Source organism: Bubalus bubalis, chromosome 22 (assembly GCF_019923935.1).
Source record: "Bubalus bubalis isolate 160015118507 breed Murrah chromosome 22, NDDB_SH_1, whole genome shotgun sequence".
Classification (NCBI taxonomy): Eukaryota; Metazoa; Chordata; class Mammalia; order Artiodactyla; family Bovidae; genus Bubalus; species Bubalus bubalis.
This window is the reverse complement of record NC_059178.1, coordinates 61,537,284-61,550,004: the sequence shown is the minus strand read 5'-3', so window position 1 is coordinate 61,550,004 and position 12,721 is coordinate 61,537,284. Positions and strand designations below refer to the sequence as shown.

Below are 12,721 nucleotides of genomic sequence, written 5' to 3'. Positions count from 1 at the left end.
TTGGAAGCCTGGAGAGATGAAGAATGTGTTCATTTAATGGTATTTTATTTATTTAATTATTTTGGTTGTGTTGGGTCTTCGTTGCTTCATGCAGGCCTCTCTAGTTGCAGTCCGTGGACTTCTCTTGTTGCAGCACATAGGCTGTCTCGTTACAGTGTGTGGGCTTAGTTGCCCTGTGGCATATGAGATCTTAGCTCCCCGCCCAGGGATCGAACCTGTGGCCCCTGCATTGGAGGTGTGTTCTTAACCACTGGATCACCAGGGCAGTCTCTGACTTAGTGATTATTAACTTCAGGAAGAAACTATCATTCTTTATGTGTGCAGACAACAGGGAAGAAGTATCCTTGCCAGAGTCTCAGAGGTTGGAGGACATGCTCTGCTCATCTGATGTGAAGTTCATGAGGAAGAGACAGAGCTCTAAGGGTGTCTACACATTTCAGCCTCTAGGCACAGGCCCCGTTAATCTTTGGTCCCTGGGACAAGCCAGACTGCTGCTTTTGCTTCTGAGTAGAGTATGGTGAGAAACTGGAAAAGAAACTGAAAAACAAGAAGACATTTCTTTCTTTTCTCCTTTCCATTTCCTTTGAACTTTTCCTCCTTTTCCTCCCCCTCCCCTTTCTCTTTTTTCTGCCTTTGGCGGAACCTAAAGGTAATCCTCTTTGGGGGCTCCAAAATCACTGCAGATGGTGATTGCAGCCATGAAACTTAAAGACGCTTACTCCTTGGAAGGAAAGTTATGACCAACCTAGACAGCATATTAAAAAGCAGAGACATTACTTTGTCAACAAAGGTCCGTCTAGTCAAGGCTATGGTTTTTCCAGTAGTCATGTATGGATGTGAGAGTTGGACTGTGAAGAAAGCTGAGCCCCAAAGAATTGATGCTTTTGAACTGTGGTGTTGCAGAAGACTCTTGAGAGTCCCTTGGACTGCAAGGAGATCCAACCAGTCCATCCTAAAGGATATCAGTCCTGGGTGTTCATTGGAAGGACTGATGCTAAAGCTGAAACTGCAACACTTTGTCCATCTCATGCGAAGAGCAGACTCATTTGAAAAGACCCTGATGTTTGTAAAGATTGAAGGCAGGAGGAGAAGGGGATGACGGAGGATTAGATGGTTGGATGGCTTCACCGACACAATGGACATGGGTTTGGGTGGACTCCAGGAGTTGGTGATGAACAGGGAGGCCTGGTGTGCTGTGGTTCATGGGGTTGCAGAGTTGGACACGACTGAGTGACTAAACTGAACTGAACTGAAAGATAAGCCATTAACAAGTGTATCTGGGGATTCAGGTTTCAACTACCAGCAGCAATATCATGGCCCAAAGAATTGAAGAGTGGACATGAAAATATGACAAAAGGCTACAAACATGACTTTTAGGGACTGCAGTACACAATGCCGAGTTTCTTTTTCTAATCTGTTTTAATTTTGCTTAGTGTGTGTGTGTGTGTGTGTGTGTGTGTGTGTGCTCAGTCACTCATATATGTCCCACTCTTTGTGACCTCATGGACTGTAGCCTGCCAGGCTCCTCTGTCCTTGGACCTTTTCAGGTAACAATACTGCAGTGGGTTGCCATTTCCTCCTTCAGAGGATGTTCCTGACCCAGGGACCAAATTCACATCTCTTGCATTAGTAGGCAGATTCTTTACCACTGTGCCAGCTGGGAAGCTCCAGTTACTGTATAAATCTCTCTGTAACTGAATATTCAAGTACTCCTCAAATCTCTTATCTTCATTTTATTATAATTATAGATACTTTGCACTTTATTCTTTGTAATATTTGTAAACCAAAAATGACAGAGTGTGGTGGTCATCTTTTAAGATCTAAGTAAAATTCCATGGTTCCATATTGTACAATAAATATCATAATTTCCTTATAATTTCTAAAGTAAGAATTGTTATATTTTCTTTGGTTGCTTTGCTTTTTTGTTCTTGTTGTTGTTATTGTTTTTGTTTTTTAGGACATGCTAACAAGGCATACAGGATCTCAGTTCCTGGACCAGGGTTGGAAACTGTACCCCCTGCAGTGGAAGCTCAGAGTCTCCTTGGTTGATTTTAGACTTAGTAACTAAATGAAGTTTTCCTGGGCAACTTGTTCCAAAAGGAATTTTAGCCATCAAAAATAAATATTCTTCGAATCTGGTGACTTTGTTGATCAGATAGAATGGAAAGAATGATTCAGAATTGTGGAAGGGGGTAAAAGAAATATATAAATCTCTGGACCATGGAAATATAGGTAAAGCATTCAACTTTATTTATTTTTTTATACTTTGTGTCAAATAAAATGATTTGATCAAAGTACTCAGATCAGCAAGAAAAAGTGTATAAAGAAACAAAACTAATACAATATTGTAAAGTTTAAAAATAAAATAAAATTTAAAAAAAAAAAGAAACATTTCTTGCTAATTATATGAAAGTGAAAGTGAAGTCTCTCCATTGTGTCTGACTCTTTGCAACCCCATGGTCTGTAGCCTACCACGCTCCTCCACCCATGGGATTTTCAAGGGCAGAATACTGGAATGGGTTGCAATTTTCTTCTCCTGGGGACCTTTCCAACCCAGGGATCAAATCCTGGTCTTCCACATTGTAGGCAGACGCTTTTACCATTTGAGCCACCAGGGAAGTCCATATTTTGATAAAATAAGACTTCAGAAAACATCCTCACATGGATTTATAGGTTATTTACTATGTGAACCTAAAAATTAGAAGCAAAGGAGAAAAACAACAGCCAAGAGAAATTTAAAATGTGGAAGCATTTTAATGTTCAATGATTTCCTTTCTTTTCTGTTCACTTTGCTTATATTTCCATTGGGTGTTCAAGTTTTTCAAAATAATTTATGAGACATTTTACATCTTAAAATCGCCCACCTCTATGAAGAATATTTACAAAATATCATAATTCCAGTTAAGTTCAGTCACTCAGTCGTCTCCGACTCTTTGTGACACCACAAATCGCAGCACGCCAGGCCCCCCGTCCATCCCCAGCTCCCGGAGCTCACTCACACTCACGCCCACCGAGTCGGCGATGCCATCCAGCCATCTCATCCTCTGTCGTCCCCTTCTCCTCCTGCCCCCATCCCTCCCAGCATCAGAGTCTTTTCCAATGAGTCAACTCTTCGCATGAGGTGGCCAAAGTACTGGAGTTTCAGCTTTAGCATCATCCCTTCCAAAGAAATCCCAGGACTGATCTCCTTTAGGATGGACTGGTTGGATCTCCTTGCAGTCCAAGGGACTCTCAAGAGTCTTCTCCAACACCACAGTTCAAAAGCATCAATTCCTCAGTGCTCAGCTTTCTTCACAGTCCAACTCTCACATCCATACGTGACCACTGGAAAAACCATAGCCTTGACTAGACAGACCTTTGTTGCCAAAGTAATGTCTCTCTGCTTTTCAAATTGCTATCTAGGTTGGTCATAACTTTCCTTCCAAGGAGTAAGCGTCTTTGAATTTCATGGCTGCAGTCACCATCTGCAGTGATTTTGGAGCCCAGAAAAATAAAGTCTGACACTGTTTCCACTGTTTCCCCATCTATTTCCCATGAAGTGATGGGACCAGATGCCATGATCTTCGTTTTCTGAGTGTTGAGCTTTAAGCCAAGTTTTTCACTCTCCTCTTTCACTCTCATCAAGAGGCTTTTGAGTTCCTCTTCACTTTCTGCCATAAAGGTGGTGTCATCTGCATATCTGAGGTTACTGATATTTCTCCCAGCAACCTTGATTCCAATTTGTGTTTCTTCCAGCCCAGCATTTCTCATGATGTACTCTGCATAGAAGTTAAATAAGCAGGGTGACAATATACAGCCTTGACGTACTCCTTTTCCTATTTGGAACCAGTCTGTTCTTGCATGTCCAGTTCTAACTGTTGCTTCCTGACCTGCATACAGGTTTCTCAAGAGGCAGGTCAGGTGGTCTGGTATTCCCATCTTTCAGAATTTTCCACAGTTTATTGTGATCCAGTCAAAGGCTTTGGCATAGTCAATAAAGCAGAAATAGATGTTTTTTCTGGAACCCTCTTGCTTTTTCCAAGATCCAGCAGATGTTGGCAATTTGATCTCTGGTTCCTCTGCCTTTTCTAAAACCCGCTTGAACATCTGGAAGTTCACAGTTCACATATTGCTGAAGCCTGGCTTGGAGAATTTTAAGCAGTACTTTACTAGCATGTGAGATGAGTGCAATTGTGTGGTAGTTTGAGCATTCCTTGGCATTGCCTTTCTTTGGGATTGGAATGAAAACTGACTTTTTCCAGTCTTGTGGCCACTGCTGAGTTTTCCAAATTTGCTGGCATATTACGTGCAGCACTTTCACAGCATCATCTTTCAGGATTTGAAATAGCTCATCTGGAATTCTATCATCTCCACTAACTTTGTTCATCAGGATGCTTTCTAAGGCCCACTTGACTTCATATTCCAGAATGTGTGGCTCTAGGTGAGTGATCATACCATCGTGATTATCTTAGTCATGAAGATCTTTTTTGTTCAGTTCTGTGTATTCTTGCCACCTCTTCTTAATATCTTCTGCTTCTGTTAGATCCATACCATTTCTGTCCTTTATCGAACCCATCTTTGCATGAAATGTTCCCTTGGTATCTCTAATTTTCATAATTTGGTAACATTTAATTTTATGTATTAGGCATGCTTTTCAATATGTAGTTTACTTTTTAGTTGGTTTTTGTTTTGTTTTCAATATGCAGTCTAGATTTTTATGTACTTACATTTACCTTTAGTGATTTAAAGAATAAATGCAGTGAAAATCAATCCATCTTCATTCTATATTTTATCTCAAACTTGGATGATATTTGAACTCAAATTTTGGTAAGTATTAAGCTTATGGGTTTTTTGTTCTTGTTTTATACTTTGTTAAGTGAAACAGTACTCGTAAACAAACTGTGCAGCTCTCATCCCCAAACTACATAGAAATGTTCACAACATCATTTACTGAGAATGATTTCCTTCCCTATTGGTATGTAACATATCCAGTAACATTTATTAAATTATGATCTTAGTGTTGATACTTCTATCAGACCCTGGGTAATATCCAATGGTCCCTATTCCATCTTTTTTATTTTTCTTTACTAAAGAATGAAGGATATATTATTTAACAATTGGCTTCCCTGGTGGCTCAGATGGTAAAGAATCTGCCTGCAATGCAGGAGGCTTGAGTAATATTATTTAACATTCAAAGTACAAAGTTGTCTCTGCTACACCCAGTGGTGTTATACAAGGTTATACTATATACTATTTTCTATCGGCAACTGTCATATTAACACATGAACAGAACTATATCATTCCTCTCAGTTCAGTTCAGTTCATTTCAGTTGCTCAGTTGTGTCTGACTCTTTGTGACCCCATGAATTGCAGCACGCCAGGCCTCCCTGTCCATCACCAACTCCCGGAGTTCACTCAGACACACGTCCATCGAGTCAGTGATGCCATCCAGCCATCTCATCCTCTGTCATCCGCTTCTTCTCCTGCCCCCAATCCCTCCCAGCATCAGAGTCTTTCCCAATGAGTCAACTCTTCACATGAGGTGGCCAAAGTACTGGAGTTTCAGCTTTAGCATCATTCCTTCCAAGGAAATCCCAGGGCTGATCTCCTTCAGAATGGACTGGTTGGATCTCCTTGCAGTCCAAGGGACTCTCAAGAGTCTTCTCCAACACCACAGCTCAAAAGCATCAATTCTTCGGTGCTCAGCCTTCTTCACAGTCCAACTCTCACATCCATGCATGACCACTGGAAAAACCATAGCCTTGACTAGACGGACCTTTGTTGCCGAAGTAATGTCTCTGCTTTTCAATATGCTATCTAAGTTGGTCATAACTTTCCTTCCAAGGAGTAAGCGTCTTTTAATTTCATGGCTGCAGTGATTTTGGAGCCCAAAAATAAAGTCTGACACTGTTTCCACTGTTTCCCCATCTATTTCCCATGAAGTGATGGGACCAGATGCCATGATCTTAAGTTTTCTGAATGTTGAGCTTTAAGCCAACTTTTTCACTCTCCACTTTCACTTTCATCAAGAGGCTTTTGAGTTCCTCTTCACTTTCTGCCATAAGGGTGGTGTCATCTGCATATCTGAGGTTATTGATATTTCTCCCGGCAATCTTGATTCCAGCTTGTGTTTCTTCCAGTCCAGCGTTTCTCATGATGTACTCTGCATCTAGCTCAATGTAATAACACTCAGTGAGGGTGAGATGACATTTATAAACCACACACAAAATTAAATATTACAATTAATGGGAATAAGTTGCAAAGTTCCTTGTAAATGTTTTGCCATCAATGTTGATCGTATTCAATATTCAAACTACAAAAAGTAAATTAACTCAATTGTATGCACATTTGCTCATGCCAGATTAAATATATATATATATATTTATTTATCAGAACATTAAGGTGTACACCTGAAATATATAAAATTTTTTCTTGTCAATTGTACTTCAGTAAGTTTAGAAAAAATTTAAAAGAATAAAACAATATACTAAAAGTATATTTACTGATTAGTAAACATAACTTTTGCTGTCTCTTGTTACTATACAAAATGTTTTGGGTTCTACCTCAGTGATCATGGAGCATGGGGAGAAAACATTGACACTTTTGATCAATTGTTGTATAAAATGTTTCTAAAGCTGCTGTTTGTTTTTCAAGAAATCAGAATTTCATCAGAAAACAGTCATTGATTCTAATTGCTTGTTCTGAGGCCTCCAAAGAACAAGGCAGGGAGTTTTCTCTAGGGTCTTGTTGACACCAGGAGTGCCAGACATGAGAGTCCTCTCCCCCAAACCAGTGACTCTCCAGAGGCTGGAGGGGAGGCTGCCCTTCCCACCTGCAGGTTTGTGTGTAGGTGTGAGAAAATAGGATCTTCTTTACCGTGTAAGGTGATCTAGAAGATATCTTAGGCTTGTCAGTTCTTTATGAGAGAAATTATTTTCGGGAAAGTTCGAGCCACTGCAAACATTACATTTTGAGAACAGGAAGGCCATACTTTCTAGAGAGCTCTGTAGAGGGGCCTTGGTGTAACTGAGCTTCTTCATAGTCTCCTGGACAAGTGTTTCCTGGGAGGGTAGGGACAGAGGGGCCTGAGTGTTTTCAGGTATGTGGCTCTGTGCTTCTGTGACTTTTCAGACAATAGGGAGGTATTTACATGGCAACCCACTTCAGTATTCTTGCCTGGAGAATCCCATGGACGGAGGAGCCTGGTGGGCTACAGTCCATGCAGTCCATGGGGTCGCAAAGAGTCAGACACAACTGAGCAACTTCACTTTCACTTTACATAAAACTGAACTAAAAGAATGAAATGAATCTTCTGGAGAAATAGAATCAATAGGACTAGCTCTAAATAGCAGGAGGAAAAATATGTCGGCTCATAAAAGCAAAATGAAAAAAATATTGGGAAGAAATCATACGAAAGAAGATTTTAGATCCTTCTTCCCAGATCCAAAGATAAGCTAAATTGTTTAATCCATATGATAACATCATTTGGGAGATAAGAAATAGTTTTAAGTCAACAGAAGAAAACTGAAAAGCTACCAGAATAAAAGAAACAAGACAGTAGTTCTCAATTACAGGCAATTATGCACCTTCTCTCCCCTCCCAGGTGTACACATGACAATACCTGGAGACCTTTTTTATTGCCACAATGGAGAGACCAGGGGGAGGGCCAGAGATGCTGCTATATGTGGTACCTTGAACAGTGTAGGTATTCATAAAAAAGAATAAATCAGCACAAAATATCAATAGTGCTGAGTTTGAGAAACTCTGAGAAAGGTCACTAGTAAAGAATTTTATAATAGTAAGAATTGATTTAGAAAGACCACCTTCTGACTGATCCTCAAATCCTTGAATATCTGAACATACAGGACCTTCAAGAGTCCTGCTACGTGGGACCTCTAACCTTTGATGCTGAAACATCTAGAGCCAGTTGGTTCTAGGGATGTGGAAACAGAGATGACCTTACCAGATATATTAGTCTGAGCAAGAAGTCTTCATTATTTGATGGAGGGAATTTCTGGCAGGCAAGACCCTATTGTTCTAAAACAAGGAAGTTCCAAGTGGAATGTACTGTTCACTATAACATTCTAAATTCTTCTAGATATAAGGTTGACAGATTTAGCAAGCAAAAATACAGAATGGTAAATTTAATTTGAACTTCTAATAAACAATGAATGTTTAGTATGAAAACCTCCATAGAATACTTGGGATGCATTGATAGCAATAATCATTATCTACTAGAGATTTACATATAACTGGGCTTCCTATCTGTGTGCCAGTTTAAGAAATCCCATCTTTTTTTTTTTTTCTATATTAAGAACTCCTTTAAGTGTCATCAGAGTGTGGAGAATCTCAATTTTCATCCATGCTTCTGACAACTTGAGTATTCTAGGTGCCTAAGGAAGAGAGAATCATCTAGACAAGTGTCAATATTTAGGACTTTTAATCATATTTATTTCTAAAAAGGGCTTTCTCTAACATCCATTCTTTATGTTCCATCTTTACACAGATCAGAAGATCTCTGCAGCCCACACATAAATATTGGACTAACTTTTATAGCTTTATAGCATGGAATTTGTCTTTAAAGTGGCCAAAAAAAATTAGCAAAATGAGGGGTGAAATGTGATCTTTACAAAGTAGAAATGCTCATATCTCAATCTGTAATGTGAATCACAGCCTGGTGTAGAGACGGGTATGTCACTGGGAATTAAGGAATATGGGCTGTAGCTGTAGTTGAGCATCAGCGCCTGTGTGTCACCAGGCAGGTCACAGCTTCTTCAAGTTTCTGTTGCTGACATGTAAAGAAAGGCCACTCAATAGGCATTATTTCCCGAAAGCTGTAAATCATCATTTAATTTGTTAGCTGACCTTTTCAGTCAAAAAAAGAGGGATGATGATTAAAGTGCTAATCAGATATTTAAAATATGAGCATAAGTAAGTACAGGTTTCCTGGTGGCTTAATGGTAAAGGATCCACCTGCCAATGCAGAAGACATGCTTTGATCCCTGGGTGAGGAAGATCCCCTGAAGGAAATGGCAGCCCACTCTAGTATTCTTGCCTGGAAATTCCATGGATATAGGAGTCTGGTGGGCTGCAGTCCATGGGGTTGCAGAGTCAGACATGACTTACCAATTAAACAACAATAAGTAAGTTGTTATTACTTATCACACAGACTAATCTTTGTTTACATCACAAATATGCACATATTTTATGTAAAACTTATTTCTGATTATAGAAGTTATTTCAAGTGTTTTCATTTTTTATTAATAACTATCAGCTAAAATTATTTCATTTTGCAGAATTCATGGAGTTCAGTACTAGAATGTCTCACATGAGGATTTGATTACATGTTACAAACAAAATTGCTTGATTTATAATTATAACATTTGTATGTCATGAAAAATAGATGGGGAAACAGTGGAAACAGTGTCAGACTTTATTTTTTTGGGCTCCAAAATCACTGAAGATGGTGACTGCAGCCATGAAATTAAAAGACACTTACTCCTTGGAAGGAAAGTTATGAACAACCTAGATAGCATATTCAAAAGCAGAGACATTACTTCGGCAACAAAGGTCCGTCTAGTCAAGGCTATGGTTTTTCCAGTGGTCATGCATGGATGTGAGAGTTGGACTGTGAAGAAGGCTGAGCACCGAAGAATTGATGCTTTTGAGCTGTGGTGTTGGAGAAGACTCTTGAGAGTCCCTTGGACTGCAAGGAGATCCAACCAGTCCTTTCTGAAGGAGATCAGCCCTGGGATTTCCTTGGAAGGAATGATGCTAAAGCTGAAACTCCAGTACTTTGGCCACCTCATGTGAAGAGTTGACTCATTGGGAAAGAGTCTGATGCTGGGAGGGATTGGGGGCAGGAGGAGAAGGGGATGACAGAGGATGAGATGGCTGGATGGCATCACTGACTTGATGGACATGAGTCTGAGTGAACTCCGGGAGTTGGTGATGGACAGGGAGGCCTGGCGTGCTGCAATTCATGGGGTCACAAAGAGTCAGACATGACTGAGTGACTGAACTAAACTGAACTGAACTGAAAATTATATTTCAGAACTTGAACAGAATGACGTTTTAAATTCTTGAGGAAAAAAATTAACGAGTAATTCTTTTCTGAAGCTGTAGCTATTTTTGCCTTGGATGATGAACCCCTATCAGGATTATAACACAGATTCATTTTGGCTCATTTCATATCCCCTCTGCACAGGGCACAGGTAAGCATGATTTGTGTGTCAGTCACTCTCCTAATATATTATTTCCAAGACAGATATTCAGATCCGTCCATCAGAAAGCATGTCTCTGACCAAGAGAAATATAACCGTTGGGGCCACATTCGCCCTCTTGGGTTTCTCAGACTACCCAGAACTGCAAGCCCCCCTCTTCCTGGTATTTCTGGCCATCTACAACTTCAGCATAGCAGGGCACCTTGGGATGATGGTCATCATCAAAGTTAACCCCAAACTGCACACTCCCATGTACTTTTTTCTCAGCCACCTCTCATTTGTGGATTTCTGCTGTTCTTCCATCATTGCTCCCAAGACGCTGGTGAACCTACTTGCAGAAGACAGAACCACTTCATTTTGGGGATGTATGGTGCAGTTCTTTCTCGTTTGCACCTTTGTGGTGACTGAATTAATTCTGTTTGCTGTGATGGCCTATGAACGCTTCGTGGCTATTTGCAACCCTCTGCTCTACACAGTCGTCATGTCCCAGAGACTCTGTGCCATGTTAGTGGTCGTGTCATATGCATGGGGAGTGGCTTGCTCCTTGACTCTCACGTGTTCTGCTGTCAAATTATCTTTTCGCGGTTTCGACACAATCACTTCTGTGAGCTTTCTTCCTTGCTCTTCCTCTCTTATTCTGATCCTTCTCTCAGCCAGCCGCTGCTTTTCCCTGTTGCTGCCTTTAATGAGGTGATCACGTTGCTCGTCATTCTCACGTCCTTCGTGCTCACTGTTGTCTCCACCTGAAGACGCAGTCAGCTGGTGGTCGTCGCAAAGCCTTCTCCACCCGCGCCTCCCGCCTGACCGCCATCTGCATCTTCCCCGGCGCCATCCTCTTCCTCTACTCTGTGCCCAGCTCCACACCCTCCAGGCACACAGTCAAAGTGGCGTCTGTGTTTTACACGGCGGTCATCCCCACGTTGAATCCCCTGATCTACAGTCTGAGAAATAAGGATGTCAAGGACACAGTCCACAAACTACTGAAAACAAAATTGTTTTCACATTGAAGGCATGGAACTGCTAAATATTTACTTTGGTTATTAAAGAACACTTTTCTGATTTTGAATGGATTGTGTGTCAAAAATTCACTTAAAAAATCACTTTAGATTTGAAAAACAAAAACCGCAAAAGAAAAAATACGAGTTTTAGATCAGGAGACTATACCTGGTTCTGACTAAATAAGTCAGAGAAGATAGATTGACCTGACTCAGTCATTATCTACAAAACCAGTTTAATATGATTTTGTTCATAATGTGGTATATAGAACAAGAGAATATAGATAATATATCAAACATATTGTATATGTGCAGTAAACTCTAGTTCTGTTATGCCTTTTTCCCTGATGACTAACAAGTAGTCTTGAATAAATGACCAATTTTATACTTTAAATTTGGTGAATAGATGACAGGGAAAGATATAGTTTTACTTTCAGGAACCTCCCAAGCCAGTGGTGTTAGTTAATATCATAATACAGTTGGTGGGAAGAGACTGTACAAAATCATTTGTGGCTATCGTGCATCTTTTACTTGGCCGAAGGATAGACAGATTTTTAAAGAGAAACAAAACAGAATGACATAAGTTTTACTTGGAAGTGAGAGTTGGACTGTGAAGAAAGCTGAGCGCCGAAGAATTGATGCTTTTGAACTGTGGTGTTGAAGAAGACTCTTGAGAGTCCCTTGGACTGCAAGGAGATCCAACCAGTCCATTCTAAAGGAGATCAGTCCTGGGTGTTCATTGGAGGGACTGATACTGAAGCTGAAACTCCAATACTTTGGCCACCTCATGCGAAGAGTTGACTCATTGGAAAAGACCCTGATGCTGGGAGGGATTGGGGGCAGAAGGAAAAGGGGATGACGGAGGATGAGATGGCTGGATGGCATCACCGACTCGATGGACGTGAGTTTGAGTAAAATCCGGGAGTTGGTGATAGACAGGGAAGCCTGGCGTGCTGCAATTCATGGGGTCACTAAGAATCGGACACAACTGAGCGACTGAACTGAACTGAAAGAACATAATGGTCAAGAGTCAATGATTCAAACATATTTTAAGCTATTATTTTATGTCATATGCCTACAAGGTATCTTGCTAGGTGCTTGAAGAAATGAAATTTTGCATACATTGTACCTACAAATCTAACTTATTTTGGAAGAAAGTTTCAGTATAGAGAATGAAAGAATTTACAAGAGGCTTAAGAAAATTAGCTTGCTTCTTGAAATACTGAGAACAAAACAAAGATACTTTATACGTGTTGTATGTTTTGTGTTGCCTGTCTATCACTTACCAATCATTATACATATATTATTACTTCACATAGCAGTTTGGTCAAGCCTGTATCTTAGTTCTCCTTAACAGGATTCTCTAGAAAGTCTCCATAAAACAATTGAGTAGATTTGCTGTAAAAATTGGGAGCTAATAGCTTTCCTGGGACTTGAACATTGCTTTAAAATAGCTCCAATTTTTTTTTATTTAAATTTATTTATTTTAATTGGAGGCTAATTACTTTACGATATTGTATTGGT

General features: G+C 40.1%; 1 pseudogene; it reads left to right on the top strand.

The window, feature by feature from the left end:
* The first annotated feature begins 9,946 nt into the window (after positions 1-9,946).
* LOC112581462 lies at positions 9,947-11,209 on the top strand (annotated as a pseudogene).
* Positions 11,210-12,721: the final 1,512 nt, after the last annotated feature.